Below are 15,692 nucleotides of genomic sequence, written 5' to 3' on the forward strand. Positions count from 1 at the left end.
CCAAACTGCGCACGCCCTCGGCAGGGCGTGCGGCGTGACGTCAGTCGTAAAGCGGAAGGGGCCGGCTCTGTGGCCTGGCTGCACGCGGCTCTGGGCCTTGCAGCTCTGCGCAGGCTTGTAAATTTTCACACTTGTGCACTATTCCGTTATGATTCCCCAAAGTCCCATTTAGAGATTCCCCATCAAATGTACACCCTGACTGTAAAACGATGGACGGAGACCATAGGATGGACAGCCAGGCCCAGTGGGTTCTCCACACAACATTTCCTTGCCTCCACTGTGGCCTGTTAGGTGAAGCCTCAGAGTTACTAATAGGAATGATCTCGAGTGGGAGTAGTGAGTGTAACGGGCACACACTGGCCAGTTACCATTATTTTGGTGTGAAAAGCTCAGGGAATTAGGAGTAATCTGCGTCCTCATGGTAGAGTTGCAGTCTCTTGGCTCTTCCCGCTGACCGTCCCCCTTTTCTGACCCCCGCCCCCCTCCCCCGCCGCGCCATTGCTTTTCCCGCTCTCGCGAGGGATTGTGGGCCAGCCCCCAACGGCCGTTGGAAGGGATCGCTCCCCATTCCGCGCACCCACCCACTCCTACCCGGTAGTCGAATGTCTAGCATGGCGGTTTCTGAGACCGTTATTTCTTCATGGCGTGCCTAACTTAAGCCGTATCTGGAAAAGTAAGCAACTAATGTCCCGATTAGTGGGTCTGGGGTCCTGAAAGGGAGGGGCTGGGCTACACAAGAGGTCCATTTGTGGTACAGAGTTGGGAAGGGGCGTTCAAACCGGGGTAGTGGCCACTTCTAAATTACAGAACTTTGGGGAGGAAAGGAAGCAGTTTGGAAGGTGGTTTATGAGATCTTTCGTTGTCTCGGTGAGTGTAACTTATTTAGCAGGGAGTAACTTATTCCCTACCTACTGGCGATGATTTTTTTTTTTTTTGAGACAGAGTCTCACTGTGTTGCCCAGGCTGGGGTGCAGTGGCGCTGTCTCAACTCACTGCAACCTTCGCCTCCCGGGTTCAAGTGAGTCTCCTGCCTCAGCCGCTCGAGTACCTGGGATTACAGGCGCATGCCACCATGCCCGGATAATTTTTGTATTATTATTAGAGAAGGGGTTTCACCATGTTGGCCAGGCTGGTCTCGAACTCCTGACCTCGTGATCCGCCTGCCTCGACCTCCCAAAGTCCTGGGAGTACAGGTGTGAGCCACCGCGCCCGGCCCTGTTGGCGATGATTCTTAGTCTTGACTTTTCTTCCTAGCTTAAAGAAACTTTCTAAATATTGCAAATCAGAGTTCTCTACATACTTACATCTAAAAAAGGAAACAACGTATGTTGAGCACTTTAGCAAATCCCACACATTTCAAATGGCCATAGCCATGCCAAAAGGAAGATAAGGACATAGAAGCTCAGCATACAGTTTAATATCAATTCTGATGAAAGAAAGCTGGCCGGGCGCAGTGGCTCATGCCTGTAATCCCAGCACTTTGGGAGGTCGAGGCAGGTGGATCTCCTTGAGCTCATGAGTTTGAGACCAGCCTTGACAACATGGCTAAACACCGTCTCTACCAAAAGTACAAAAAATTAGCCAGGCATGCTGGCATGTACTGGTGGTCCCAGCTACTCAGGGGTCTGAGGTGGGAGGATCCCTTCAGCCTGGGAGTGAGCCATGATCGCACCACTGCACTCCAGCCTGGATGACAGAGTGAGACCCTCTCAAACAAACAAAACACCTTTCTTAAAGCCAAGATTCAAACCTAGCATCCGTTTTACTACCCCGAGCTATTAAAATTTTGTGTCCCTACTGGTGGGGAGAATACAAGAAGCATTTATACCCCATTTGGTAGGTCAGAGAAAGTCTTGTAGGAGTGACCAACATCTGGTTGGCCACTCAACCCACTGCTTAACTTCTAATATGGTCTATATTTGAGCACTCAGCACATAAATACTATCCTCAGGGAGAATTCACCCTTATGCTTTTAAACCACCCAGATTCTCGGGTGAAGAAAAAACATGGTATTACCACATTCAACAATAAGTCTTCAGTTAGTTTGGTCAAACTCAGTGGAATCGGTCGTGTTTAGAATTTCTTTCATTGACAGTGGGAAGTTCAAAACTACTCTGGCCTGGCACAGTGGCTTATGCCTGGAATCCAAGCACTTTGGGAGGCCTAGGAGGGCAGATCGCTTGATCTCAGGAGTTTGAGATGAGCCTGGGCAACAGGGCAAAACCCCATCTCTATAAAAAATACAAAAATTAGCCAGCATGGTGGTGCATGCCTCTAGTCCCAGCTACTTGGGAGGCTGAGGTGAGAGAACCGATTGAGCCTGGGAGGTGGAGGTTGCAGTGAGCTGAGATCACATAACTCCAGTCTGGGTGACAGAACGAGATTCCATCTCAAAAAACAAAACAAAAACACACTCAACTCTATAGCTATACAATTAAGTGCTGTTAATATCTTTTGCGGATCACAAGGTCAGGAGATCAAGACCATCCTGGCTAACATGGTGAAACCTCATCTCTACTAAAAATAGAAAAAATTAGCGGGGCATGGTGGCGGGCACTGGTAGTCCCAGCTACTTGGGAGGCTGAGGCAGGAGAATGGCCTGAACCCAGGAGGCGGAGCTTGCAGTGAGCCTAGATCGCGCCACTGCACTCCAGCCTGGGTGATAGAGCGAGAGTCAGTCTCAAAAAAACAAAAATCTTCTGGCCCTTGCCTATAATAATAATTTTCATCATCATTCTTACAAAGCAATTGCATCTTTAATGCAATTTGCTTTGTAGTCATGCTTTCAAACTGGGATCCAGGTTTTTGAAGCCAGGCACTAGGAACCAAACAAAGCTATGGGATAAATATGGAAGGTGCACCTTCTTGTATTATCACTTTTCTCAAAAAAATCTTTCAGGGAGGGAAGAGTTAAATGATTTACCTGGTAAGTCATTTGAAATGGTTTATATTAAACATTACGTCTGTGTAGTATGGATAAATCATTAAAAATTTTGAAAAAGAAAATAAACATTAATAAAATGTGGGGTAGGCCGGGCACAGTGGCTCACTCCTGTAATCCTAGCACTTTGGGAGGCTGAGGCAGGTGGATCATGAGGTCAAGAGATCAAGACCATCCTGGCCAACATGGTGAAACCGTGTGTCTACTAAAAACACAGAAATTAGCTGGGCGTGTTGACGCATGCCTGTAGTCCCAGCTACTCAGGAGGCTGAGGCAGGAGAATAGCTTGAACCCGGGAGGCAGAGGTTGCAGTTAGCTGAGATCAGGCCACTGCACTCCAGCCTGGCAACAGAGAGAGAGTCCCTCTAAAAATGAATAAATTGGCCAGGTACAGTGGCTCATGCCTGTAATCCCAGCACTTTGGGAGATTGAGGTGGGCGGATCACGAAGTCAGGAGATTGATACCATCCTGGCTAACCTGCTGAAACCCCATCTCTACTAAAAATACAAAAAATTAGCTGGGCATGGTGGCGGGCACCTGTGGTCCCAGCTATTCAGGAGGCTGAGGCAGGAGAATGGCGTGAACCTGGGAGGCAGAGCTTGCAGTGAGTCGAGATCACGCCACTACGCTCCAGCCTGGGTGGCAGAGCGAGACTCCATCTCAAAAAAAATAAATAAAATATACATACATAAATAAATAAAATGTGGATGCAAATATAAAAATAAAATTTAAGCCGGGCGCAGTGGCTCATGCCTGTAATCCCAGCACTTTGGGAGGCCGAGGTGGGCGGATCACAAGGTCAGGAGATCGAGACCATCCTGGCTAGCACAGTGAAACCCCATCTCTACTAAAAAATACAAAAAATTAGCTGGGTGTGGTAGCATGTGCCTGTAGTCCCAGCTACTTGGGAGGTTGAGGCAGGAGAATCGCTTGAACCCGGGAGGCGGAGGTTGCAGTAAGCTGAGATTGCGCCCCCGCACTGCAGCCTGGGCGACAGACCTAGACTCTGTCTCAAAAATAAATAAATAAATAAATAATGAAAAAAAATAAAATTTAAGAGAAAAGTATGAGGTCAGAGACACATCAGGCTTAAACTGGATACTTCAGTAATCTCCCAAACCCCCCGGGAATATGTTTTGGTTTTTCTTGCAACTTGAGGTTACCTCGTAAAAAAATTTGAGAGACATTCCTATGGGCAAACCAGCATGGGCTGCGGAGTCATACAGATTTGGATTTGTATCACATGTTTGGAAGTTACCAACCATGTGACCTTCAGCAAGTTACTCAGTCTCCTCACCTGCAAGTAGAAGGTATTATCTCCTGGGGTTTTGGTCAAGATTAAATTAACACATATACAGTACTTATCACAAAAAAAGGTACATAATCTGAGTCTGTTTCTCAGTTTTTACAGTATTCTAATGCGCATATTCAGTTGGAATAAATCCTTATAGAATACTTAGCTCAGCAGAATGCTAATGCTAAGACGTTTTTTAAAAATGTTTACAATTAGGCCAGACACAGTGGCTCACACCTATAAAACCAGCACTTTAAGAGGCTGAGGCTGGCAGATCCCTTGAGGTCAGGTGTTCAAGACCAGCCTGGGCAATGTAGTAAAACCCCATCTGTACTAAAAACACAAGATTCACTGGGGGTGGTGGAGGGTGCCTGTAATCCCAGCTATTCGGAAGGCTGAGGCAGGAGAATCACTGGAACGTGAGAGGCAGAGATCGCAGTGAGCTGATATCACGACACTGTACTCCAGCCTGGGCGACAAGAGGAAAACTCAGTCTCAAAAACAAAACAAAACAAAGTCTACAATTGTAAAAGTGCCGAAGTAGAGTACTTTTATATATTTTATTTTCTTTGATTTGATCCACAGTAATCCTATGACTGGGGTCTCCATTCAGGATTAGCACTCTGAAGATTGGATCACTAAAACAATATTAAATACTTATTAATTGCTAGTTTTGTGCCAGGTGACAGGGTAAACAAGACAGATTCTCTGCCCTCGTGGAGCTTATAATCTATCAGGATCTTTACTGAGTATTTCTGGCATGTTGCATTTCTGACTTGTGTAGCTATCTTGATGTAATTCTAAGGGTAGGAAGGAGCTATTGCTGCTAATATCTATAGTTAACCTGCCAGAGTATTCCAATAACAAGACATTTTCAGGTTGACTGGGCTGTTTCTGGAGATGTAGGAGAGGAATAATATGAATACTTTTGTTATAGCTGGGGAGAAGTTTATATTTTTTTAACCTAATAACATAGAACTTTTAAAAATGGTGACCATGGCCGGGTGCAGTGGCACACGCCTGTAATCCCAGCATTTTGGGAGGCTTAGGTGGGTGGATCACTTGAGGTCAGAAGTTCAAGACCAGCCTGGCCAACATGGTGAAACCCTGTCTGTACTGAAAATACAAAACTTAGGCGGGTATGTGTAGAGCACCTGATTGTGTCGCTGATCAGGGCACCACTATGTAACCCACACGGACCTATGGGCTGAACAAAGCAGGGCGAACATGGGAATAAAAGACAAGGGACAAAAGAGTATATTTGGAAGAAGGGGTCAGGGGGCACCTTGCCTCTAGTGGACAAGGGCCCTGAGCTTTACACAGCCCTCTGTATTTATTAGGTAAAAGAGATAGTGAGAAGGGGGGTGGAAGAAGGGGTCAGCTGCTCAGTCCAGAGTAGGCTTGCAAGACGTATTCTCTAGATGTTGCAGTAGATAACCTCAGTGCCAGGGAGTGATTGCCTCCAGCAAATCTTCTGTCAGCAGGAGCAGTCATGAGTTTGTTCACATCCTGCATTCACGATTAACGGTTTGCTGTTTGATCATAGAGCCTCCAGTGGAATGCTGAGTTGGTCATATCCCACGGACCTTCAGCTCCATACAGGTGTGGTGGTGGGCGTCTGTAATCCCAGCTACTTGGGAGGCTGAGGCAGGAGAATCTCTTGAACCCCAGAGATGGAGGTTGCTGTGAGCTGAGATCCCGCCACTGCACTCTAGTCTGGGTGATTAAAGGAGACTGCATCTCAAAAAAAAAGGTAACCTTTCTTGTTCAAGTGGATTTGGGAATAGGAGAAAGAAGTGAATGTTGTTCAGACTGAGGGAAAAAAAAAAAAAAAAAAACCTCTGAATCAAGGCATAGCTTTAGAGGTGGTTATGATAAAGCTTCCTTTTTTAAGGCCTCAGACATATATAGTAACAGTATCAATTTTACAAGACCTTATAAATATATATTTGTTGATATATAGAACAAATATGATATAATAGAAGCACAATATGTATTTGTTGTCCACAGACTCCTTGAAACATTCTTCTTACTTGGTTTTCGTAATGCCACACTTCTGATTTCCTTTCTACATGTTGGGCTTTTCTGTTTCTTTTGCAAGCACATCCTCCGTAACCTGGGCATGGCAGTGACTCTCAAATTTGTATTTCTAGCCCTGACCCTCTGCCCTCCAGATACAAATATCTAATTGCCTACTGGACAATTCAAAGTCTCCTCCAACTCAGCCTATCTTAAATCTAACTCATTATCTTCACCCCACTCCCAGAACCTTGCCCTTTTCCTGCATTTCCTGCCTCCATGAACCACATATCCATCCTTCCATCTGCATAAACCATAAACCTAGAATCATCCTTGACACCTCCTTCCCTTTCACTCTGCACGTTCACTGCACTCCAGTCATGGAGTGCAGTGGCATGCTCATATCTCACTGCAACCTTTAACTCCTGGGCTCAAGGAAGAGGTACTTCTGCCTTTGCCTCCTAAGAAGCTGAGACTAACAGGCACATGCCACTGTGCCTAGCTAATTTTTAAAATTTTTTGTAAAGACAAGGTATTGCCTAGACTGGTTTTACAAGTCATCCTCTTGCCTCAGCCGCCCAAAGTTCTGGGATTACAGGTGCGAGACACCATGGTCCTCCTGGCATGATCTTTTTACAGTATATTTCAGTTACGTCACTCCTTATTTTGCTCTTTTTTTTTTTTGAGACGGAGTCTCACCCTGTCGCCCAGGCTGGAGTGCAGTGGTGTGATCTCAGCTCACTGCAACCTCGACCTCCCAGGTTCAAGTGATTGTCTTGCCTCAGCCTACTGAGTAGCTGGGATTATAGGTGCACACCACCACACCCAGCTAATTTTTGTATTTTTTTTAGTAGAGATGGTGTTTCCCCATGTTGGTCAGCCTGATCTCGAACTCCTGACCTCAGGTGATCTACCCAGCCTCCCAAAGTGCTGGGATTACAGGCATGAGGCACTGCACCCCATCTTATTTTGCTCTTAGGATAAAGACCAAATTTCCTAATAAGGCTTAAAAAAAGCCTTGCATGTTTTGGCCCCTGTTTTTCCTCTTTGCTTCTTTTCCTCTCTCCCATTTGCTTCCTATACTCCTGCTACTTTGCCCTTTTCTTAGTTCCTTGTGTGTGCTAGGCTTCATCCCTCAACAGTGTTTGCAAATGTCTATAATATTACCTCTCCCTCCTTCACCTAATTAACTACTATTTATCTGTCAAATCTGAAATTCCTTTTTTTTTTTTTTTTTTGGACACAGAATCTTGCTCTGTTGCCCAGCTGGAGTGCAGTGGTGCAATCGCGGCTCACTGCAATCTCCGCCTCCCAGGCTCAAGCGATTCTCTTGCCTCAGACTCCCAAGTAGCTGGGATTACAGGTGCCTGCCACCACAACTGGCTAATTTTTGTATTTTTAGTAGAGACATGGTTTTGCCATGTTGGCTAGTCTGGTCTTGAACTCAAGTTCAAGTGATCTCAAGTGATCCACCCATCTTGGCCTCCCAAAGTGCTTCAAAACAGGTCCTTCAAAACTAGGCCAAATCTAAAGTATTCAATTTTTGTATTCTGACTTTGGTAACATGTTTAGAAGGTCTATACAAAATTATAAATGGATTTTTCATTTGTATTATTTCTACATATGGTTTAGATCTACATGTGAATCTTTTTTAATTTTTTATTTTCTAACGACCTATTCCTTCAATATTTGAATATTTTAATTTATATGATTTTTTTTTTTTAGACTGAGTTTTGCTTTGTCACCTAGGCATGATTTCTGTTTGCTGCAACCTCTGTCTTGAGGGTTCAAGCAATTCTCATGCCATAGCCTCTTGAGTAGCTGAGATTATGGGCATGAGACACCACACCCAGCTTATTTTTGTGTTTTTAGTAGAGACAGGGTTTCGCCATATTGGCCAGGCTGGTCTCGAACTCTTGACCTCAGGTGATCTGCTCACCTCTGCCTCTCTATTAATCTATATGATTTTAAAAAAAATAAACGGTAGGAGGAAGGAAACTTTTTATTTATTTATTTATTTTTGAGACAGGGTCTCACTCTGTTGCCCAGGCTTGAGTGCAGTGGCACAATCTCTGCTCACTGCCACCATTGCCTCCCTGGTTCAAGTGATTCTCCTGCCTCAGCCTCCAAAGTAGCTGGGATTCCAGGCCTGTGTCACCATGCCTGGCTAATATGGAAGCAATTTTTTTTTTTTTTTTTTTTTAGACCGAGTTTCGCTTCTGTTGCCCACGCTGGAGTGCAATGGTGTGATCTCAGTTCACTCCAACCTCCCGTGTTCAAGCGATTCTCCTGTATCAGCCTCCTGGGTAGCTGGGATTACAGGCACCCACCACCACACCTAGGTAATTTTTGTATTTTTAGTAGAGACGGGGTTTCATCATATTGGTCAGGCTGGCCTCATGCTCCTGACCTCAGGTGATCCACCCGCCTTGGCCTCCCAAGGTGCTGGGATTATAGGCTCATGTGAGCCACCATGCCCAGCAGAAGCATTTTTTTTTTTTCTTTCCAGTTGTGACCTAATTTTCGGAGCAGTCTTTGAAATAATCAGTTCCTTCCCTATCTATATGAAATGCTACCCTTATCATATACTTTTATATATGTAGGTCCTATAGTCCTGGAATAAAACCTCTTGAGTAATTGTGTCTCATTTATTTAATTATTATTTTTTTTTTTTTTTGGAGACAGACTCTCGCTCTGTCACCAGGCTAGAGTGCAGTGGTGCCATCTTGGCTCACTGCAGCCTCCACCTCCCGGCTTCAAGCAGTTCTCCTGCCTCAGCCTCCTGAGTAGCTGGGATGACAGGGATGCGCCACCACATCCAACTAATTTTTGTATTTTTAGTAGAGATGGGGTTTCACCATCTTGGCCAGGATAGTCTCAATCTCTTGACCTCATGATTCGCCTGCTTCGGCTTCCCAAAGTGCTGGGATTACAGGCGGGAGCCACTTCACCCGGCCAAGTGTCTCTTTTTTTTTGAGCCAGAGTCTTGCTCTGTTGCCCAGGCTGGAGTGCAGTGGCACAATCTCAGCTCACTGCAACCTCCGCCTTCCAGGTTTAAGCAATTCTCCTGCCTCAGCCTCCTGAATAGCTGGGATTATAGGCATAAGCCACTATGCCCGGCTAATTTTTGTATTTTTAGTAGAGACAGGGTTTCACCATGTTGACCAGGCTGATCTCGAACTCCTGACCTCAGGTTATCCACCTACCTCAGCCTCCCAAAGTGCTGGGATTAGAGGTGTAAACCACCGCGCCTGGCCAATTGTGTCTCTTAATAATCTACTAGATTCAGTTTATAAAGATTTTATATGTTTACTTATATTAGTATTTAACAAACATATTTCCTCTTTTTTTTTTTTTGAGACGGAGTCTTGCTTTGTCATTCAAACTGGAGTGCAATGGCATGATCTCAGCTTACTGCAACCTCCACCTCCCAGGTTCAAGCAGTTCTCCTGCCTCAGCCTCCCTAGTAGCTGGGATTACAGACACGTGCCACCATACCTGGCTAATTTTTATATCTTTAGTGGAGATGGGGTTTTGCTATGTTGTCCAGGCTGGTCTTGAACTCCTGACCTCAAGTGATCCAGCTGCCTCTCAGCCTCCCAAAGTGCTGGGATTACAGGCGTGAGCCGCCGTGCTCAGCCTTTCCTCATTTTTGTCTTTTTTTTTTTTTTTTTTTTGAGACGGAGTCTCGCCCTGTCGCCCAGGCTGGAGTGCAATGGTGCGATCTCGGCACGCTGCAAACTTGGCCTTTCAAAGTGCTGGGATTATAGGTGTGAGCTACCACACCCGGCTCCTCATTTTTTTCTAATCAAAGAAACGTGGCTCTTCTCAAAGGGTATTATGGTATGCAGGGCCTCTGTGAGGATTATAACAGTAGCATTTTTTGTAACTTGCTTAGAGTTACAAGACAGTGGAGGACAGACATCTTTTTGCCTAAGGCTGACTCCCCTGAACAGATATTTTGATAACTAGGCCAGTAACAGTGAAATTTTTGTGAAATATTGAAACTGGGACTTGTGAGGATTCACGGGCCACTTAAGACTCTGTAGGCTGGGCAGCCGGGCATGGTGGCTCATGCCTGTAATCCCGGCACTTTGGGAGGCTGAGGTGGGCCTATGAATTATCAACATTTTGTTTTGTGAAATAAAACACACTTTGAAATCTGGTTGGAGGAGTGGTCACAGTGGCTCACACCTGTAATCCTAGTACTTTGGGAGGCTGAGGCAGGTGGATCATTTGAGGTCAGGAGTTCAAGACCAGCCTCACCAACATGGCAAAAACCCGTCTCTACCAAAAATACAAAAATTAGCTAGGCATCGTGGCACATACTTGTAATCCCAGCTACTCAGGAGGCTGAGGCAGGAGAACCGTTTGAACCCGGGAGACAGATGTTGCAGTGAGCCAAGATGGCACCACTGTACTCTACAGACAACACAGCAAGACTCTGTCTCAAAAAAAAGGAAAGAAAGAAAGACTCCGTGGCCTGGGCATGGTGGTTCCATGCCTCTCATCCCACCTGTTTGGGAGGCAGAGACGGGTCGACTGCTTGAGCCCAGGAGTTTGAGCCCAGCCTGGGCAACATGGTGAAACTCCCTCTCTACAAAAAGTACAAAAATTAGCCAGACATGGTAGTGTGTGTCTGCAGTCCCAGCTACTCAGGAGGCTCAGGTGGGAGGATCGCTTGACCCCTGGGGATCAAGGCTGCAGTAAGCTATGATGGTGCCACTGCATTCTAGCCTGAAGAAGGCACTGCTAGTCACAAATCTTCTGAAACTGGCATTTTGGTTGTAAGAACTGTTTGGTGGTAATAGCAGTATAGTTCACATATATCACCTTTTCCCTTACATGAGTTGTTCCACCAGATTTCTTTTTGCTTTTCTGTTTGAGACAAGAGTTTCCTGCTGTCAGCCAGGCTGGAGTGCAATGGCATGATCTTAGCTCACTGTAACCTCTGCCTCCCAGGTTCAAGCGATTCTCTTGCCTCAGCCTCCTGAGTAGCTGGGATGACAGATGCGCACCACCAGATATTTTTGTATTTTTAGTAGAGACAGGGTTTCACCATGTTTGCCAGGCTAGTCTCGAACTCCTGTCCTCAAATGATCCACCTGCCTTGGCCTCCCACAGTACTGGGATTACAGGTGTGAGCCACCACGACCAGCCCTCCAACCAGATTTCAAAGTGTGTTTTATTTCACAAAACAAAATGTTGATAATTTATAGAGCATACATATACATATGTGTGTACATATATATTACATAATACTTCTTTGAAAAGTATATAAAAATAAAACTGATAGACTGTCAGAACATAAGACTTGAGAACACGTGTCTGCTTGCATCATAGAATCCCCTACCTCCTTGTGCCAATATTATTTTTCTCCCCATCTAAGATACCTCTATGTTCTCAGTTGTTGCTTGTTTAGCAAGATTTTTATTTATTTATCATTAGAGACAGAGTTTCTTGTTGCTCAGTCTGGAGTTCAATGGCACAATCTCGGTTCACTGCAGCCTCTGCCTCCTGGGTTCAAGCAATTCTCCTGTCTCAGCCTCCTGAGTACCTGGGATTACAGGCGCCCACCACCATGCCTGGCTAATTTTTTTTATTTTTAGTAGAGGCTTTCGCCACGTTGGCTAGGCTGGTCTTGAACTCCTGACCTCAGGTGATCCACCCACCTCAGCCTCCCAAAGTGCTAGGATTATAGGTGTGAGCCACTGTGCCCGGCCCAAGATTTTTTAAAACAGCATTATTTCTTCCTGTTGTAAAGATGGAAAACTGTGAGCTTGAAGTCAGAGACAAGGGAAAAAAAGTTATAAACTCTGGCTAATTTATTTTGGCAGAGGAGAAGATACCAGAAGAGTCCTTCTGTAAGATAAAAGATGTGGGAAATTAGGGTGATTCTAGTGTGATCTTGGCAAGACAATTGAAGAACACTGTTAACTCTGAAACTCCAATTCTAATTTGGTTTTTTTTTTTTTTTGGTTTTTGTGGGGTTTTTTTGAGACGGAGTCTCGCTCTGTCACCCAGGCTAGAGTGCAGTGGCGTGATCTCGGCTCACTGCAACCTCCACCTCCTAGGTTCGAGAGATTCTCCTGCCTCCTGAGTAGCTGGGATTACAGGTGCCTGCCATCACTCCCGGCTGACTTTTGTATTTTTATTAGAGATAGGGTTTTACCATGTTGGCCAGGCTGGTCTCGAATTTCTGACCTCAAGTGATCTGCCGGCATCAGCCTCCCAAAGTGCTGGGATTACAGGCAGGAGCCACAGCTTCCAGCCTGCTTCATTCAAAATTAGAATTAGTGTTTGTGCAATTGATCTTTCAAGTAAGATTGATCATTTGCTGCATGTTTGAAAGACAGCATTTTGTACGTAAGCATAACACTTTGGACTGGTAGGTAACCTATACAGAGATTGGATTTTCAGATATGTAGACTGGATTTTCAGAAACAATTTTACCAAATTTCATGTTTTCAAACTTACTCATTCAGGTTACGTGCATAGCAACTTGTTTAACTGTGCAAGAAACCAGTGCACGCCTGTTTTCACAGCTGCTGGGGAAGGCTGAAGCAGGAGGATCCCCTGAGGCCAGAAGTTCGATAATTACTGCACCCCAGCCTGGGCAACAAAGCAAGACTTTGTCTCTGTGGAGGAAAAAAAAGAAAAAAGACACCATAGTGAGATCATTAGCGCCAAACCCTTAAAGGCAGGAGCTAGTTTACGTTATTTACCTTTTAATCTGTAGAGCGTTTTTGAGTTTTATGTCAGTAGTGTCACCAAGCATACTAGGAAAGGACATGCTGGATAAGATCATCAAAAGGGGTGTGGAGTATGTAGATAAACGCAGTGACTGCTGGCTATTTGTACCCTATGCTTATATTTCCTAAGATTTTGAATAGCCGATATTAAAAATATAGCTGCTGGATTATTGTAATTTGCAAAAAATCTTTATTTCAGAAATTAGGGGATCTGAAGAGCACATGAGAAAAATGACCCTATCTTTAGAGTGGTTTGAATCTAAGGGTTAGCTCCCAGGCAGGACAGGGGACTTATGTTTACTTGGCAGGGCAACTATCATGATTATAAAAGTGGTTTTTCTAGGATGGGTGCTTTGTGTATCATACTATGGATGTGTGTCTAATTTGTAGTGGTGAGGACTACTGTTTTTGTTTGTACTCTTCCCTGTTCTGGCTTGTTTGTGAAAAACGGGAGTACCCAGAGATTGATGTCTGAACTGTCATTTTTTTTTCCTGAAGTATCCAGTCCAGAGGCTCTAAGTGTGTGTTACCTTCACATTTTCCTTGTTTGTAGCCCTTTCCTTTTCAAATCTAACAACTTAGCATCTTCTGACTTTTCTTCTGTCTTTATGTATTTTTGTGAACCTCCAGAGTCCTTCTGCCTTTTTTTTTTTTTTTTATTGGAGACCGAGTTTTGCTCTTGTAGCCAGGCTGGAGTGCAATGGCGCGATCTCAGCTCACAGCAACCTCAGCCTCAAGGGTTCAAGGGATTCTCCTGCGTCAGCCTCCTGAGTAGCGGGGATTACAGGCATGCGCCACCACGCCCGGTGAATTTTTGTATTTTTAGTAGAGATGGGGTTTCACCATGTTGGCCAGGCTGGTCTCACACTCCTAACCTCAGGTGATTTACCTGCCTCAGCCTCCCAAAGTGCTGGGATTACAGGTGTGAGCCACGGCGCCCAGCTGCAGTGTCCTTCTCTTTTTATTATTATTATTATTATACTTTAAGTTCTAGGGTACATGTGCACAATGTGCTGGTTTGTTGCATATGTATACATGTGCCATGTTGATTTGCTGCACCCATTAATTCGTCATTTACGTTAAGTATTTCTCCTAATGCTATCCCTCCCCCATTCCCCCACCCCATGACAGGCCCCAGTGTGTAATGTTCCCCGCCCTGTGTCCAGTGTTCTCATTGTTCTGTTCCCACCTATCAGAACATGCAGTGTTTGGTTTTTTGTCCTTGCGATAGTTTGCCCAGAATTATGGTTTCCGGTTTCATCCACGTCCCTACAAAGGACATGAACTCATCCTTTTTTTATGGCTGCATAGTATTCCATGTTGTATATGTGCCACATTTTCTTATCCAGTCTATCGTTGATGGACATTTGGGTTGGTTCCAAGTCTTTCCTATTGTGAATAGTGCCACAACAAACATACGTGTGCATGTGTCTTTAAAGTAGCATGATTTATAATCCTATGGGTATATACCCAATAATGGGATTACTGGGTCAAATCGTATTTCTAGTTCTAGATCCTTGAGGAATCGCCACACTGTCTTCCATTGTCCTTCTGTTAAGGACCCTGTGATTACATTAGGCCCATCTGGATAAGCTTTTCATCTTAAATCAATCACATCTGAAAACTTCCTTTTTTTTTTTCCTCGAATTGGAGTCTCACTCTGTCGCCCAGACTGGAGTGCAATGGCGCGATATCTGCTCACGCAAGCTCTGCCTACCAGGTTGAAGCAGTTCTTCTGCCTTAGCCTCCTGAGTAGCTGGCCTTACAGGTACCACCACCACGCCAGGCTAATTTTTGCATTTTTAGTAGAGATGAGGTTTCACCATATTGGCCAGGCTAGTCTCAGATCACTCCTGACCTTGTGATCTGCCTGTTTCAGCCTCCCAAAGTGCTGGGATTACAGCCGTGAGCCACTGTGCCCAGCCATTTCTGGCTTTTAAACTTTGGAAAAGTCTTTATCTTCTAAGTGGCAGACTAGAACTTATGCAAGGAGAGTGACCCTATGTGAAGAGTGTTTTAAATCTGAGGGTGAGATGTCAGGCAACAACCATGCCTTCCACTTACCCATCAGGGAAGATACCCTGACCACAAAAGTGGTTTTCCCAGGGCGAGTTTCACTCATTGCATTCTGTTTGCTGGCCCCCGTGATTTCCCCAAATGTGGGAGACTCAACTGCCTAATTTGTGATAGTGGGCGACTGTGTTCACGCTTTCCCCTGTGTTATTCTTTGTCAGATGGGAAGTAGCCAGTGTGATTGTCAAGTGGCCGATTTTGGCTTCTCCTTGCTTGTTTCTTGTGAACTATGTCTTTAAATTTCCATGGAAGTGAGAAGCTGTACTACTGTTTAGTCTGTGATAGTAACAGGCTTCCTTGGTGTTTTCTCTTGTCTGTGTTCCCTTAATCCAGCATAAACTTTGTACACAGTGAGTACCACATATATGTTGGCTGAGTCAAATGAACTGGAAATCAAACTCAGGAAGGATTTCCTATAAGCATTTTTATTTTTAGAGATAGGGTCTTGCTCTTGTCTCCCAGACTGGAGTATAGTAGTGCTTGATCATGGCTCAAAGCAGCCTTGACCTCCTGGACTCAAACAGTCCTTCTATCTCAGCCTTCCAAGTAGCTATGCAGGCACGTGCCACCATGGCTGGCTAATTTTTTTTTTTTTTTTTTTTTAGACCGAGT

At 44.9% G+C, this 15,692-nt stretch overlaps 1 protein-coding gene across 1 annotated transcript in view; it reads left to right on the top strand.

Moving 5' to 3' along the window:
* Positions 1-566: 566 nt before the first annotated feature.
* TEX14 (testis expressed 14) overlaps positions 567-15,692 on the top strand; it is a 167,127-nt gene continuing 152,001 nt past the window's right edge. The window contains exon 1 of the mRNA XM_011953776.1: positions 567-673. The gene's annotated coding sequence lies outside the window, so the exon portion shown is untranslated. The remainder of the gene's footprint in view (positions 674-15,692) is intronic.

Source organism: Colobus angolensis, unplaced genomic scaffold (genome assembly GCF_000951035.1).
Source record: "Colobus angolensis palliatus isolate OR3802 unplaced genomic scaffold, Cang.pa_1.0 Scaffold37, whole genome shotgun sequence".
NCBI classification, from domain to species: domain Eukaryota; kingdom Metazoa; phylum Chordata; class Mammalia; order Primates; family Cercopithecidae; genus Colobus; species Colobus angolensis.